The sequence below is a fragment of the Ipomoea nil genome, unplaced genomic scaffold, assembly GCF_001879475.1.
Source record: "Ipomoea nil cultivar Tokyo-kokei standard unplaced genomic scaffold, Asagao_1.1 scaffold0268, whole genome shotgun sequence".
Taxonomy (NCBI): domain Eukaryota; kingdom Viridiplantae; phylum Streptophyta; class Magnoliopsida; order Solanales; family Convolvulaceae; genus Ipomoea; species Ipomoea nil.
Window position 1 is genome coordinate 254799 of NW_017616696.1, and position 15315 is coordinate 270113.

At 45.9% G+C, this 15315-nt stretch overlaps 17 non-coding genes across 17 annotated transcripts; all 17 read right to left on the reverse strand.

The window, feature by feature from the left end:
• Positions 1 to 48: 48 nt before the first annotated feature.
• On the reverse strand, positions 49 to 121 carry TRNAR-ACG. The gene has a single exon. It is a non-coding gene; the product is annotated as a tRNA-Arg (tRNA).
• A 299-nt stretch (positions 122 to 420) lies between these two features.
• TRNAR-ACG lies at positions 421 to 493 on the reverse strand. The gene has a single exon. It is a non-coding gene; the product is annotated as a tRNA-Arg (tRNA).
• An 882-nt stretch (positions 494 to 1375) lies between these two features.
• Positions 1376 to 1448, reverse strand: TRNAR-ACG. Its single transcript has one exon. It is a non-coding gene; the product is annotated as a tRNA-Arg (tRNA).
• A 1196-nt stretch (positions 1449 to 2644) lies between these two features.
• On the reverse strand, positions 2645 to 2717 carry TRNAR-ACG. The gene has a single exon. It is a non-coding gene; the product is annotated as a tRNA-Arg (tRNA).
• Positions 2718 to 3577: 860 nt separating this feature from the next.
• On the reverse strand, positions 3578 to 3650 carry TRNAR-ACG. Its single transcript has one exon. It is a non-coding gene; the product is annotated as a tRNA-Arg (tRNA).
• A 351-nt stretch (positions 3651 to 4001) lies between these two features.
• TRNAR-ACG lies at positions 4002 to 4074 on the reverse strand. Its single transcript has one exon. It is a non-coding gene; the product is annotated as a tRNA-Arg (tRNA).
• Positions 4075 to 4446: 372 nt separating this feature from the next.
• TRNAR-ACG lies at positions 4447 to 4519 on the reverse strand. Its single transcript has one exon. It is a non-coding gene; the product is annotated as a tRNA-Arg (tRNA).
• Positions 4520 to 5812: 1293 nt separating this feature from the next.
• On the reverse strand, positions 5813 to 5885 carry TRNAR-ACG. Its single transcript has one exon. It is a non-coding gene; the product is annotated as a tRNA-Arg (tRNA).
• A 438-nt stretch (positions 5886 to 6323) lies between these two features.
• TRNAR-ACG lies at positions 6324 to 6396 on the reverse strand. The gene has a single exon. It is a non-coding gene; the product is annotated as a tRNA-Arg (tRNA).
• Positions 6397 to 7689: 1293 nt separating this feature from the next.
• TRNAR-ACG lies at positions 7690 to 7762 on the reverse strand. Its single transcript has one exon. It is a non-coding gene; the product is annotated as a tRNA-Arg (tRNA).
• A 438-nt stretch (positions 7763 to 8200) lies between these two features.
• Positions 8201 to 8273, reverse strand: TRNAR-ACG. Its single transcript has one exon. It is a non-coding gene; the product is annotated as a tRNA-Arg (tRNA).
• Positions 8274 to 9641: 1368 nt separating this feature from the next.
• Positions 9642 to 9714, reverse strand: TRNAR-ACG. The gene has a single exon. It is a non-coding gene; the product is annotated as a tRNA-Arg (tRNA).
• A 353-nt stretch (positions 9715 to 10067) lies between these two features.
• On the reverse strand, positions 10068 to 10140 carry TRNAR-ACG. The gene has a single exon. It is a non-coding gene; the product is annotated as a tRNA-Arg (tRNA).
• Positions 10141 to 10578: 438 nt separating this feature from the next.
• Positions 10579 to 10651, reverse strand: TRNAH-AUG. The gene has a single exon. It is a non-coding gene; the product is annotated as a tRNA-His (tRNA).
• A 1741-nt stretch (positions 10652 to 12392) lies between these two features.
• On the reverse strand, positions 12393 to 12465 carry TRNAR-ACG. The gene has a single exon. It is a non-coding gene; the product is annotated as a tRNA-Arg (tRNA).
• Positions 12466 to 13265: 800 nt separating this feature from the next.
• On the reverse strand, positions 13266 to 13338 carry TRNAR-ACG. The gene has a single exon. It is a non-coding gene; the product is annotated as a tRNA-Arg (tRNA).
• Positions 13339 to 14110: 772 nt separating this feature from the next.
• TRNAH-AUG lies at positions 14111 to 14183 on the reverse strand. Its single transcript has one exon. It is a non-coding gene; the product is annotated as a tRNA-His (tRNA).
• Between the last annotated feature and the right edge of the window lie 1132 nt (positions 14184 to 15315).

The following is a 15315-nucleotide window of genomic DNA, read 5'->3' on the forward strand; positions in this document are numbered from 1 at the left end:
GGGCTAATTTTGAATTCTATTTTTATTTTGGACAACTATTAGGAAATTCGACTCCACTGGGGATCGAACCCAGAATCTCTGGTTTCGTAGACCAGCACCTTATCCATTGGGCCATGGAGTCTTGATGTTAAACAAAACCGTTTCAACCTGGGGGTGTGGTTGAATGGTAGGTGGGTTCATCCATCCCTAAGCAAACGTCAAGGGTTCGATCCTTGGCTTTGGGAATGGAGCGGCCTTAAATCTACAAGTCAGTTGTCCCACCCAAAAGAGTTGCCTACAATCCAGCGAGGGGATTAGTAACTATGTCCGACGGTTGAAACTCTGGGTATACCACCCCCAACCACCAATTACTATCTCAGCGTTCACCCAATGAACCCTTGTCTAAAGGGCTAATTTGCTTTGGATAACTATTAAGAAATCCGACTCCACTGGGGATCAAACCCAGGATATCTGGTTTCGTAGACCAACACCTTATCCATTGGGCCATGGAGTCTTGATGTTAAACAAAGCCCTTTCAACCCGAGGGTGTTGTTGAGTGGAAGGTGGGTTCATCCATCTCTAAGCAAACGTCAGGTGTGGCATTGGGAATGGAGCGGCCTTAAATCTACAGGTCAGTTGTCCCACCCAAAAGAGTTGCCTACAATCCGGCGAGGGGATTAGTCACTATGTCCGACAGGCCTGGTGGGAGGCCTGTTGTCCCACCCAAAAGAAATGCTTGACGGTTGAATCCCTGGGTATACCACCCCCACCCCCACCCAAAAGAGGTGCCTACAATCCAGCGACACCCCCCAATTGCCATATTTTGGGTGAGTTGTGACAGCGTTCACCTTGCAAAGTTGACCATAGTCCACAAAATAATTTGCACTTCTCAATCATTATACAGTGAACCCTTGTCTAAAGGGCTAATTTTGAATTCTATTTTTATTTTGGACTACTATTAAGAAATCCGAGTCCACTGGGGATCAAACCAAGAATCTCTGGTTTCATGGACCAGCACCTTATCCATTAGGCCATGGAGTCTTGATGTTAAACAAAATCCTTTCAACCTGGAGGTGTGGTTGAGTGGAAGGTAAGGTCATCCATCCCTAAGCAAACGTCAAGGGTGTGGCTTTGGGAATGGAGCGGCCTTAAATCTACACGTCAGTTGTCCCACCGAAATGAGATGCCTACAATCCCCCTACAATCCAGCGAGGGGATTAGTAACTATGTCCGACGGTTGAAACTCTGGGTATCCCACCCCTAACCCCCAATTACTATCTCAGCGTTCACCTTGCAAGGTTAACCTTAGTCCACAGAATAATTTGCACTTCTCAATCATTATACCGTGAACCCTTGTCTAAAGGGCTAATTTGCTTTGGACAACTATTAAGAAATCCGACTCCACTGGGGATCAAACCCAGGATATCTGGTTTCGTAGACCAACACCTTATCCATTGGGCCATGGAGTCTTGATGTTAAACAAAACCCTTTCAACCTGAGGGTGTGGTTGAGTGGAAGGTGGGTTCATCCATCTCTAAGCAAACGTCGGGTGTGGCTTTGGGAATGGAGCGGCCTTAAATCTACAGGTCAGTTGTCCCACCCAAAAGAGTTGCCTTCAATCCAGCGAGGGGATTAGTCACTATGTCCGACGGTTGAATCCCTGGGTATACCACCCCCACCCCCTAATTGCCATATGTTGGGTGAGTTGTGACAGCGTTCACCTTGCAAGGTTGACCATGGGCTAATTTTGAATTCTATTTTTATTTTGGACAACTATTAGGAAATTCGACTCCACTGGGGATCGAACCTAGAATCTCTCGTTTCGTAGACCAGCACATTATCCATTGGGCCATGGAGTCTTGATGTTAAACAAAACCCTTTCAACCTGGGGGTGTGGTTGAATGGATGGTGGGTTCATCCATCCCTAAGCAAACATCAAGGGTTCGATCCTTGGCTTTGGGAATGAAGCGGCCTTAAATCTACAAGTCAGTTGTCCCACCCAAAAGAGTTGCCTAAAATCCAGCGAGGGGATTAGAAACTATGTCCGACGATTGAAACTCTGGGTATACCACCCCCAATTACTATCTTAGCGTTCACCTTGCAAGGTTGACCTTAGTCCACAGAATAATTTACTTTGGACAACTATTAAGAAATCTGACTCCACTGGGATCAAACCCAGGATCTCTAGTTTCGTAGACCAACACCTTATCCATTGGGCCATGGAGTCTTGATGTTAAACAAAACCCTTTCAACCTGAGGGTGTGGTTGAGTGGAAGGTGGGTTCATCCATCTCTAAGCAAACGTCGAGTGTGGCTTTGGGAATGGAGCGGCCTTAAATCTACAGGTCAGTTGTCCCACCCAAAAGAGTTGCCTACAATCCAGCAAGGGGATTAGTCACTATGTCCGACAGGCCTGTTGTCCCACCCAAAAGAGGTGCTTACAATCCAGCGAGGGGATTAGTCACTATGTCCGACGGTTGAATCCCTGGGTATACCACCCCCACCCCCTAATTGCCATATGTAGGGTGAGTTGTGACAGCGTTCACCTTGCAAGGTTGACCATAGTCCACAGAATAATTTGCACCTCTAAATCATTATACCGTGAACCCTTGTCTAAAGGGCTAATTTTGAATTCTATTTTTATTTTGGACAACTATTAGGAAATTCGACTCCACTGGGGATCGAACCCAGAATCTCTAGTTTCGTAGACCAGCACCTTATCCATTGGGCCATGAAGTCTTGATGTTAAACAAAACCGTTTCAACCTGGGGGTGTGGTTGAATGGAAGGTGGGTTCATCCATCCCTAAGCAAACGTCAAGGGTTCGATCCTTGGCTTTGGGAATGGAGCGGCCTTAAATCTACAAGTCAGTTGTCCCACCCAAAAGAGTTGCCTACAATCCAGCGAGGGGATTAGTAACTATGTCCGACGGTTGAAACTCTGGGTATACCACCCCCAACCCCCAATTACTATCTCAGCGTTCACCTTGCAAGGTTGACCTTTGTCCACAGAGTAATTTGCACTTTTCAATCATTATACCGTGAACCCTTGTCTAAAGGGCTAATTTGCTTTGGATAACTATTAAGAAATCCGACTCCACTAGGGATCAAACCCAGGATATCTGGTTTCGTAGACCAACACCTTATCCATTGGGCCATGGAGTCTTGATGTTAAACAAAACCCTTTCAACCTGAGGGTGTGGTTGAGTGGAAGGTGGGTTCATCCATCTCTAAGCAAACGTCGGGTGTGGCTTTGGGAATGGAGCGGCCTTAAATCTGCAGGTCAGTTGTCCCACCCAAAAGAGTTGCCTACAATCCAGCGAGGTGATTAGTCACTATGTCCGATAGGCCTGTTGTCCCACCCAAAGTGCTTACAATCCAGCGAGGGGATTAGTCACTCTGTGTCCGACGGTTGAATCCCTGGGTATACCACCCCCACCCCCTAATTGCCATATGTTGGGTGAGTTGTGACAGCGTTCACCTTGCAAGGTTGACCATAGTCCACAGAATAATTTGCACTTCTCAATCATTATACCGTGAACCCTTGTCTAAAGGGCTAATTTTGAATTCTATTTTTATTTTGGACAACTATTAGGAAATTCAACTCCACTGGGGATCGAACCCAGAATCTCTGGTTTCGTAGACCAGCACCTTATCCATTGAGCCATGGAGTCTTGATGTTAAACAAAACCGTTTCAACCTGGGGGTGTGGTTGAATGGTAGGTGGGTTCATCCATCCCTAAGCAAACGTCAAGGGTTCGATCCTTGGCTTTGGGAATGGAGCGGCCTTAAATCTACAAGTCAGTTGTCCCACCCAAAAGAGTTGCCTACAATCCAGCGAGGGGATTAGTAACTATGTCCGACGGTTGAAACTCTGGGTATACCACCCCCAACCCCCAATTACTATCTCAGCGTTCACCTTGCAAGGTTGACCTTAGTCCACAGAGTAATTTGCACTTTTCAATCATTATACCGTGAACCCTTGTCTAAAGGGCTAATTTGCTTTGGATAACTATTAAGAAATCCAACTCCACTGGGGATCAAACCCAGGATATCTGGTTTCGTAGACCAACACCTTATCCATTGGGCCATGGAGTCTTGATGTTAAACAAAACCCTTTCAACCTGAGGGTGTGGTTGAGTGGAAGGTGGGTTCATCCATCTCTAAGCAAACGTCGGGTGTGGCTTTGGGAATGGAGCGGCCTTAAATCTGCAGGTCAGTTGTCCCACCAAAAAGAGTTGCCTACAATCCAGCGAGGGGATTAGTCACTGTGTCCGACGGTTGAATCCCTGGGTATACCACCCCCACCCCCTAATTGCCATATGTTGGGTGAGTTGTGACAACGTTCACCTTGCAAGGTTGACCATAGTCCACAGAATAATTTGCACTTCTCAATCATTATACCGTGAACCCTTGTGTAAAGGGCTAATTTTGAATTCTATTTTTATTTTGGACAACTAGTAGGAAATTCGACTCCACTGGGGATCGAACCCAGAATCTCTGGTTTCGTAGACCAGCACATTATCCATTGGGCCATGGAGTCTTGATGTTAAACAAAACCGTTTCAACCTGGGGGTGTGGTTGAATGGAAGGTGGGTTCATCCATCCCTAAGCAAACGTCAAGGGTTCGATCCTTGGCTTTGGGAATGGATCGGCCTTAAATCTACAAGTCAGTTGTCCCACCCAAAAGAGTTGCCTACAATCCAGCGAGGGGATTAGAAACTATGTCCGACGGTTGAAACTCTGGGATTACCACCCCCTACCCCCAATTACTATCTCAGCGTTCACCTTGCAAGGTTGACCTTAGTCCACAGAATAATTTGCACTTCTCAATCATTATACCGTGAACCCACAGAATAATTTGCACTTCTCAATCATTATACCGTGAACCCTTGTCTAAAGGGCTAATTTGCTTTGGACAACTATTAAGAAATCCGATTCCAGTGGGGATCAAACCCAGGATCTCTGGTTTCGTAGACCAACACCTTATCCATTGGGCCATGGAGTCTTGATGTTAAACAAAACCCTTTCAACCTGAGGGTGTGGTTGAGTGGAAGGTGGGTTCATCCATCTCTAAGCAAACGTCGGGTGTGGCTTTGGGAATGGAGCGGCCTTAAATCTGCAGGTCAGTTGTCCCACCCAAAAGAGTTGCCTACAATCCAGCGAGGTGATTAGTCACTATGTCCGATAGGCCTGTTGTCCCACCCAAAAGAGTTGCCTACAATCCAGCGAGGTGATTAGTCACTGTGTCCGACGGTTGAATCCCTGGGTATACCACCCCCACCCCCTAATTGCCATATGTTGGGTGAGTTGTGACAGCGTTCACCTTGCAAGGTTGACCATAGTCCACAGAATAATTTGCACTTCTCAATCATTATACCGTGAACCCTTGTGTAAAGGGCTAATTTTGAATTCTATTTTTATTTTTGACAACTAGTAGGAAATTCGACTCCACTAGGGATCAAACCCAGAATCTCTGGTTTCGTAGACCAGCACATTATCCATTGGGCCATGGAGTCTTGATGTTAAACAAAACCCTTTCAACCTGGGGGTGTGGTTGAATGGTAGGTGGGTTCATCCATCCCTAAGCAAACGTCAAGGGTTCGATCCTTGGCTTTGGGAATGGATCGGCCTTAAATCTACAAGTCAGTTGTCCCACCCAAAAGAGTTGCCTACAATCCAGCGAGGGGATTAGTAACTATGTCCGACGGTTGAAACTCAGGTTATACCACCCCCAACCCCAATTTACTATCTCAGCGTTCACCTTGTAAGGTTGACCTTAGTCCACAGAATAATTTGCACTTCTCAATTTGCTTTGGACAACTATTAAGAAATCCGACTCCACTGGGGATCAAACCCAGGATCTCTGGTTTCGTAGACCAACACCTTATCCATTAGGCCATGGAGTATTGATGTTAAACAAAGCCCTTTCAACCTGAGGGTGTTGTTGAGTGGAAGGTGGGTTCATCCATCTCTAAGCAAACGTCAGGTGTGGCATTGGGAATGGAGCGGCCTTAAATCTACGGGTCAGTTGTCCCACCCAAAAGAGTTGCCTACAGTCCAGCGAGGGGATTAGTCACTATGTCCGACAGGCCTGTTGTCCCACCCAAAAGAGGTGCTTACAATCCAGCGAGGGGATTAGTCACTGTGTCCGACGGTTGAATCCCTGGGTATACCACCCCCACCCCCTAATTGCCATATGTTGGGTGAGTTGTGACAACGTTCACCTTGCAAGGTTGACCATAGTCCACAGAATAATTTGCACTTCTCAATCATTATACCGTGAACCCTTGTGTAAAGGGCTAATTTTGAATTCTATTTTTATTTTGGACAACTAGTAGGAAATTCGACTCCACTGGGGATCGAACCCAGAATCTCTGGTTTCGTAGACCAGCACATTATCCATTGGGCCATGGAGTCTTGATGTTAAACAAAATCGTTTCAACCTGGGGGTGTGGTTGAATGGAAGGTGGGTTCATCCATCCCTAAGCAAACGTCAAGGGTTCGATCCTTGGCTTTGGGAATGGATCGGCCTTAAATCTACAAGTCAGTTGTCCCACCCAAAAGAGTTGCCTACAATCCAGCGAGGGGATTAGAAACTATGTCCGACGGTTGAAACTCTGGGATTACCACCCCCTACCCCCAATTACTATCTCAGCGTTCACCTTGCAAGGTTGACCTTAGTCCACAGAATAATTTGCACTTCTCAATCATTATACCGTGAACCCACAGAATAATTTGCACTTCTCAATCATTATACCGTGAACCCTTGTCTAAAGGGCTAATTTGCTTTGGACAACTATTAAGAAATCCGATTCCAGTGGGGATCAAACCCAGGATCTCTGGTTTCGTAGACCAACACCTTATCCATTGGGCCATGGAGTCTTGATGTTAAACAAAACCCTTTCAACCTGAGGGTGTGGTTGAGTGGAAGGTGGGTTCATCCATCTCTAAGCAAACGTCGGGTGTGGCTTTGGGAATGGAGCGGCCTTAAATCTGCAGGTCAGTTGTCCCACCCAAAAGAGTTGCCTACAATCCAGCGAGGTGATTAGTCACTATGTCCGATAGGCCTGTTGTCCCACCCAAAAGAGGTGCTTACAATCCAGCGAGGGGATTAGTCACTGTGTCCGACGGTTGAATCCCTGGGTATACCACCCCCACCCCCTAATTGCCATATGTTGGGTGAGTTGTGACAGCGTTCACCTTGCAAGGTTGACCATAGTCCACAGAATAATTTGCACTTCTCAATCATTATACCGTGAACCCTTGTGTAAAGGGCTAATTTTGAATTCTATTTTTATTTTGGACAACTAGTAGGAAATTCGACTCCACTAGGGATCAAACCCAGAATCTCTGGTTTCGTAGACCAGCACATTATCCATTGGGCCATGGAGTCTTGATGTTAAACAAAACCCTTTCAACCTGGGGGTGTGGTTGAATGGTAGGTGGGTTCATCCATCCCTAAGCAAACGTCAAGGGTTCGATCCTTGGCTTTGGGAATGGATCGGCCTTAAATCTACAAGTCAGTTGTCCCACCCAAAAGAGTTGCCTACAATCCAGCGAGGGGATTAGTAACTATGTCCGACGGTTAAAACTCAGGTTATACCACCCCCAACCCCAATTTACTATCTCAGCGTTCACCTTGTAAGGTTGACCTTAGTCCACAGAATAATTTGCACTTCTCAATTTGCTTTGGACAACTATTAAGAAATCCGACTCCACTGGGGATCAAACCCAGGATCTCTGGTTTCGTAGACCAACACCTTATCCATTAGGCCATGGAGTATTGATGTTAAACAAAGCCCTTTCAACCTGAGGGTGTTGTTGAGTGGAAGGTGGGTTCATCCATCTCTAAGCAAACGTCAGGTGTGGCATTGGGAATGGAGCGGCCTTAAATCTACGGGTCAGTTGTCCCACCCAAAAGAGTTGCCTACAGTCCAGCGAGGGGATTAGTCACTATGTCCGACAGGCCTGTTGTCCCACCCAAAAGAGGTGCTTACAATCCAGCGAGGGGATTAGTCACTGTGTCCGACGGTTGAATCCCTGGGTATACCACCCCCACCCCCTAATTGCCATATGTTGGGTGAGTTGTGACAGCGTTCACCTTGCAAGGTTGACCATAGTCCACAGAATAATTTGCACTTCTCAATCATTATACCGTGAACCATTGCCTAAAGGGCTAATTTTGAATTCTATTTTTATTTTGGACAACTATTAGGAAATTCAACTCCACTGGGGATCGAACCCAGGATCTCTGGTTTCGTAGACCAGCACCTTATCCATTGGGCCATGGAGTCTTGATGTTAAACAAAACCCTTTCAACCTGGGGGTGTGGTTGAATGGAAGGTGGGTTCATCCATCCCTAAGCAAACGTCAAGGGTTCGATCCTAGGCTTTGGGAATGAAGCGGCCTTAAATCTACAAGTCAGTTGTCCCACCCAAAAGAGTTGCCTACAATCCAGCGAGGGGATTAGAAACTATGTCCGACGGTTGAAACTCTGGGTTTACCACCCCCTACCCCCAATTACTATCTCAGCGTTCACCTTGCAAGGTTGACCTTAGTCCACAGAATAATTTGCACTTCTCAATCATTATACCGTGAACCCACAGAATAATTTGCACTTCTCAATCATTATACCGTGAACCCTTGTCCAAAGGGCTAATTTGCTTTGGCCAACTATTAAGAAATCCGATTCCAGTGGGGATCAAACCCAGGATCTCTGGTTTCGTAGACCAACACCTTATCCATTGGGCCATGAAGTCTTGATGTTAAACAAAACCCTTTCAACCTGGGGGTGTGGTTGAATGGAAGGTGGGTTCATCCATCCCTAAGCAAACGTCAAGGGTTCGATCCTTGGCTTTGGGAATGGATCGGCCTTAAATCTACAAGTCAGTTGTCCCACCCAAAAGAGTTGCCTACAATCCAGCGAGGGGATTAGAAACTATGTCCGACGGTTGAAACTTTGGGTTTACCACCCCCTACCCCCAATTACTATCTCAGCGTTCACCTTGCAAGGTTGACCTTAGTCCACAGAATAATTTGCACTTCTCAATCATTATACCGTGAACCCACAGAATAATTTGCATTTCTCAATCATTATACCGTGAACCCTTGTCTAAAGGGGTAATTTGCTTTGGACAACTATTAAGAAATCCGATTCCAGTGGGGATCAAACCCAGGATCTCTGGTTTCGTAGACCAACACCTTATCCATTGGGCCATGGAGTCTTGATGTTAAACAAAACCCTTTCAACCTGAGGGTGTGGTTGAGTGGAAGGTGGGTTCATCCATCTCTAAGCAAACGTCGGGTGTGGCTTTGGGAATGGAGCGGCCTTAAATCTGCAGGTCAGTTGTCCCACCCAAAAGAGTTGCCTACAATCCAGCGAGGTGATTAGTCACTATGTCCGATAGGCCTGTTGTCCCACCCAAAAGAGGTGCTTACAATCCAGCGAGGGGATTAGTCACTGTGTCCGACGGTTGAATCCCTGGGTATACCACCCCCACCCCCTAATTGCCATATGTTGGGTGAGTTGTGACAGCGTTCACCTTGCAAGGTTGACCATAGTCCACAGAATAATTTGCACTTCTCAATCATTATACCGTGAACCCTTGTGTAAAGGGCTAATTTTGAATTCTATTTTTATTTTGGACAACTAGTAGGAAATTCGACTCCACTGGGGATCGAACCCAGAATCTCTAGTTTCGTAGACCAGCACATTATCCATTGGGCCATGGAGTCTTGATGTTAAACAAAACCCTTTCAACCTTGGGGTGTGGTTGAATGGAAGGTGGGTTCATCCATCCCTAAGCAAACGTCAAGGGTTCGATCCTTGGCTTTGGGAATGGATCGGCCTTAAATCTACAAGTCAGTTGTCCCACCCAAAAGAGTTGCCTACAATCCAGCGAGGGGATTAGTAACTATGTCACCGACGGTTGAAACTCAGGTTATACCACCCCCAACCCCAATTTACTATCTCAGCGTTCACCTTGTAAGGTTGACCTTAGTCCACAGAATAATTTGCACTTCTCAATCATTATACCGTGAACCCTTGTCTAAAGGGCTAATTTGCTTTGGACAACTATTAAGAAATCCGACTCCACTGGGGATCAAACCCAGGATCTCTGGTTTCGTAGACCAACACCTTATCCATTAGGCCATGGAGTATTGATGTTAAACAAAGCCCTTTCAACCTGAGGGTGTTGTTGAGTGGAAGGTGGGTTCATCCATCTCTAAGCAAACGTCAGGTGTGGCATTGGGAATGGAGCGGCCTTAAATCTACGGGTCAATTGTCCCACCCAAAAGAGTTGCCTACAATCCAGCGAGGGGATTAGTCACTATGTCCGACAGGCCTGTTGTCCCACCCAAAAGAGGTGCTTACAATCCAGCGAGGGGATTAGTCACTATGTCCGACGGTTGAATCCCTGGGTATACCACCCCCACCCCCTAATTGCCATATGTGGGGTGAGTTGTGACAGCGTTCACCTTGCAAGGTTGACCATAGTCCACAGAATAATTTGCACTTCTCAATCATTATACCATGAACCATTGTCTAAAGGGCTAATTTTGAATTCTATTTTTATTTTGGACAACTATTAGGAAATTCAACTCCACTGGGGATCGAACCCAGAATCTCTGGTTTCATAGACCAGCACCTTATCCATTGGGCCATGGAGTCTTGATGTTAAACAAAACCCCTTCAACCTGGGGGTGTGGTTGAATGGAAGGTGGGTTCATCCATCCCTAAGCAAACGTCAAGGGTTCGATCCTTGGCTTTGGGAATGGAGCGGCCTTAAATCGCTTTGGGAATGGAGCGGCCTTAAATCTACAAGTCAGTTGTCCCACCCAAAAGAGTTGCCTACAATCCAGCGAGGGGATTAGAAACTATGTCCGACGGTTGAAACTCTGGGTTTACCACCCCCTACCCCCAATTTCTATCTCAGCGTTCACCTTGCAAGGTTGACCTTAGTCCACAGAATAATTTGCACTTCTCAATCATTATACCGTGAACCCACAGAATAATTTGCACTTCTCAATCATTATACCGTGAACCCTTGTCTAAAGGGCTAATTTGCTTTGGACAACTATTAAGAAATTCGATTCCAGTGGGGATCAAACCCAGGATCTCTGGTTTCGTAGACCAACACCTTATCCATTGGGCCATGAAGTCTTGATGTTAAACAAAACCCTTTCAACCTGAGGGTGTGGTTGAGTGGAAGGTGGGTTCATCCTTCCCTAAGCAAACGTCAAGGGTGTGGCTTTGGGAATGGAGCGGCCTTAAATCTACAGTTGTCCCACCCAAAAGAGTTGCGGCCTTAAATATACAGGTCAGTTGTCCCACCCAAAAGAGTAGCATACAATCCAGCGAGGGGATTAGTCAATATGTCCGACAGGCCAGTTGTCCCACCCAAGAGGTGCGTACAATCCAGCGAGGGGATTGGTCTCTATGTCCGACGGTTGAATCCCTCATATTTTGGGTGAGTTGTGACAGCGTTCACCTTGCAAGGTTGACCATAATCCACAGAATAATTTGCACTTCTCAATCATTATACCGTGAACCCTTGTCTAAAGGGCTGATTTTGAAGTCTTTTTTTTATTTTGGACAACTATTAGGATATCTGACTCTATGGGGATCGAACCCAGAATCTCTGGTTTCGTAGACCAGCACTTTATCCATTGGGCTATGGAGTCTTGATGTTAAATAAAACCCTTTCAACTTGGGGGTGTGGTGAAGTGGAAGGTGGGTTCATCCATCCCTAAGCAAACGTCAAGGGTTCGATCCTTGGCTTTGTGAATGGAGCGGCCTTAAATCAACAGGTCAGTTGTCCCACCCAAAATTTGCACTTCTCAATCATTATACCGTGAACCCTTGTCTAAAGGGCTAATTTACTTTGAACAACTGTTAAGAAATCCGACAACAATGGGGATCAAACCCAGGATCTCTAGTTTCGTAGACCAACACCTTATCCATTGGGCAATGAAGTCTTGATGTTAAACAAAACCCTTTCAACCTGAGGGTGTGGTTGAGTGGAAGGTGGGTTCATCCATCCCTAAGCAAACGTCGGGTGTGGCTTTGGGAATGGAGCGGCCTTAAATCTACAGGTCAGTTGTCCCACCCAAAAGAGTTGCCTACAATACAGGGGATTAGTCACTATGTCCGACACGCCTGTTGTCCCACCCAAAAGAGGTGCCTACAATCCAGCGAGGGGATTAGTCACTATGTCCGAAGGTTGAATCCCTGGGTATACCACCCCCACCCCCCAATTGCCAAATTTTGGGTGAGTTGTGACAGCGTTCACCTTGCAAAGTTGACCATAGTCCACAAAATAATTTGCACTTCTCAATCATTATACAGTGAACCCTTGTCTAAAGGGCTAATTTTGAATTCTATTTTTATTTTGGAGTACTATTAAGTAATACAACTCCACTGGGGATCGAACCCAGAATCTCTGGTTTCGTAGACCAGCACCTTATCCATTGGGCCATGGAGTCTTGATGTTAAATAAAACCATTTCAACTTGTGGGTGTGGTGAAGTGGAAGGTGGGTTCATCCATCCCTAAGCAAACGTCAAGGGTTCGATCCTTGGCTTTGTGAATGGAGCGGCCTTAAATCAACAGGTCAGTTGTCCCACCCAAAAGAGTTGCCTGCAACGGTTGAAAGTTTGGGTATACCAACCCCCAATTACTATTTCAGCGTTCACCTTGCAAGGTTAACCTTAGTCCACAGAATAATTTGCACTTCTCAATCATTATACCGTAAACCCTTGTCTAAAGGGCTAATTTACTTTGGACAATTATTAAGAAATTCGACAACACTGGGGATCAAACCCAGGATCTCTAGTTTCGTAGACCAACACCTTATCCATTGGGCCATGGAGTCTTGATGTTAAACAAAACCCTTTCAACCTGAGGGTGTGGTTGAGTGGAAGGTGGGTTCATCCATCCCTAAGCAAACGTCGGGTGTGGCTTTGGGAATGGAGCGGCCTTAAATCTACAGGTCAGTTGTCCCACCCAAAAGAGTTGCCTACAATCCAGGGGATTAGTCACTATGTCCGACAGGCCTGTTGTCCCACCCAAAAGAGGTGCCTACAATCCAGCGAGGGGATTAGTCCACTATGTCCGACGGTTGAATCCCTGGTATACCACCCCCACCCCCCAATTGCCATATTTTGCAAGGTGACCATAGTCCACAAAATAATTTGCACTTCTCAATCATTATACAGTGATTTGAACCCTTGTCTAAAGGGCTAATTTTGAATTCTATTTTCATTTTGGACTACTATTAAGAAATACGACTCCACTGGGGATCAAACCCAGAATCTCTAGTTTCGTAGACCAGCACCTTATCCATTGGGCCATGGAGTCTTGATGTTAAATAAAACCCTTTCAACTTGGGGGTGTGGTGAAGTGGAAGGTGGGTTCATCCATCCGTAAGCAAACGTCAAGGGTTCGATCCTTGGCTTTCTGAATGGAGCGGGCTTAAATCAACAGGTCAGTTGTCCCACCCAAAAGAGTTGCCTGCAACGGTTGAAAGTTTGGGTATACCACCCCCAATTTCTATTTCAGCGTTCACCATGCAAGGTTGACCTTAGTCCACAGAATAATTTGCACTTCTAAATCATTATACCGTGAACCCTTGTCTAAAGGGCTAATTTACTTTGGACAACTATTAAGAAATCCGACAACACTGGGTATCAAACCCAGGATCTCTAGTTTCCTAGACCAACACCTTATCCATTGGGCCATGGAGTCTTGATGTTAAACAAAACCCTTTCAACCTGAGGGTGTGGTTGAGTGGAAGGTGGGTTCATCCATCCCTAAGCAAACGTCGGGTGTGGCTTTGGGAATGGAGCGGCCTTAAATCTACAGGTCAGTTGTCCCACCCAAAAGAGTTGCCTACAATCCAGGGGATTAGTCACTATGTCCGACAGGCCTGTTGTCCCACCCAAAAGAGGTGCCTACAATCCAGCGACACCCCCCAATTGCCATATTTTGGGTGAGTTGTGACAGCGTTCACCTTGCAAAGTTGACCATAGTCCACAAAATAATTTGCACTTCTCAATCATTATACAGTGAACCCTTGTCTAAAGGGCTAATTTTGAATTCTATTTTTATTTTAGACTACTATTAAGAAATCCGAGTCCACTGGGGATCAAACCCAGAATCTCTGGTTTCATAGACCAGCACCTTATCCATTAGGCCATGGAGTCTTGATGTTAAACAAAATCCTTTCAACCTGGGGGTGTGGTTGAGTGGAAGGTAGATTCATCCATCCCTAAGCAAACGTCAAGGGTGTGGCTTTGGGAATGGAGCGTCCTTAAATCTACACGTCAGTTGTCCCACCGAAATGAGATGTCTACAGAGGTGCCTACAATCCAGTGAGGGGATTAGTCACTATGTCCGACGGTTGAATCGCTGGGTATACCACCCCCACACCGCAATTGCCATATTTTGGGTGAGTTGTGACAGTGTTCACCTTGCAAAGTTGACCATAGTCCACAGAATAATTTGCACTTCTCAATCATTATACCGTGAACCCTTGTCTAAAGGACTAATTTTGAATTTATACCGTGAACCCTTGTCTAAAGGACTAATTTTGAATTCTATTTTTATTTTGTACAACTATTAAGAAATCCGACTCCACTGGGGATCGAACCCTGAATCTATGGTTTCGGACCAGCACCTTATCCATTGGGCCATGGAGTCTTGATGTTAAACTAAACCCTTTCAACCTGGGGGTGTGGTTGAGTGGAAGGTGGGTTCATCCATCCCTAAGCAAACGTCAAGGGTGTGGCTTTGGGAATGGAGTGGCCTTAAATCTACAGGTCAGTTGTCCCACCCAAAAAAGTTGCGGCCTTAAATCTACAGGTCAGTTGTCCCACCCAAAAGAGTTGCTTACAATCCAGCGAGGGATTAGTCAATATGTCCGACAGGCTAGTTGTCCCACCCAAAAGAGGTGCGTACAATCCAGCAATGGGATTAGTCCCTATGTCCGACGGTTGAATCCCTGGGTATACCACCCCCACCGCCCGATTGCCATATTTTGGGTGAGTTGTGAGAGCGTTCACCTTGGAAGGTTGACCATAGTCCACAAAATAATTTGCACTTCTCAATCATTATACCGTGAACCTTGTCGAAAGGGCTAATTTTGAAGTCTATTTTTATTTTGGACAACTATTAGGATATCTGACTCTATGGGAATCGAACCCAGAATCTCTGATTTCATAGACCAGCACCTTATCCATTGGGCCATGGGGTCTTGATGTTAAATAAAACCCTTTCAACCTAGGGGTGTGGTTGAGTGGAAGGTGGGTTCATCCATCCCTAAGCAAACGTCAAGGG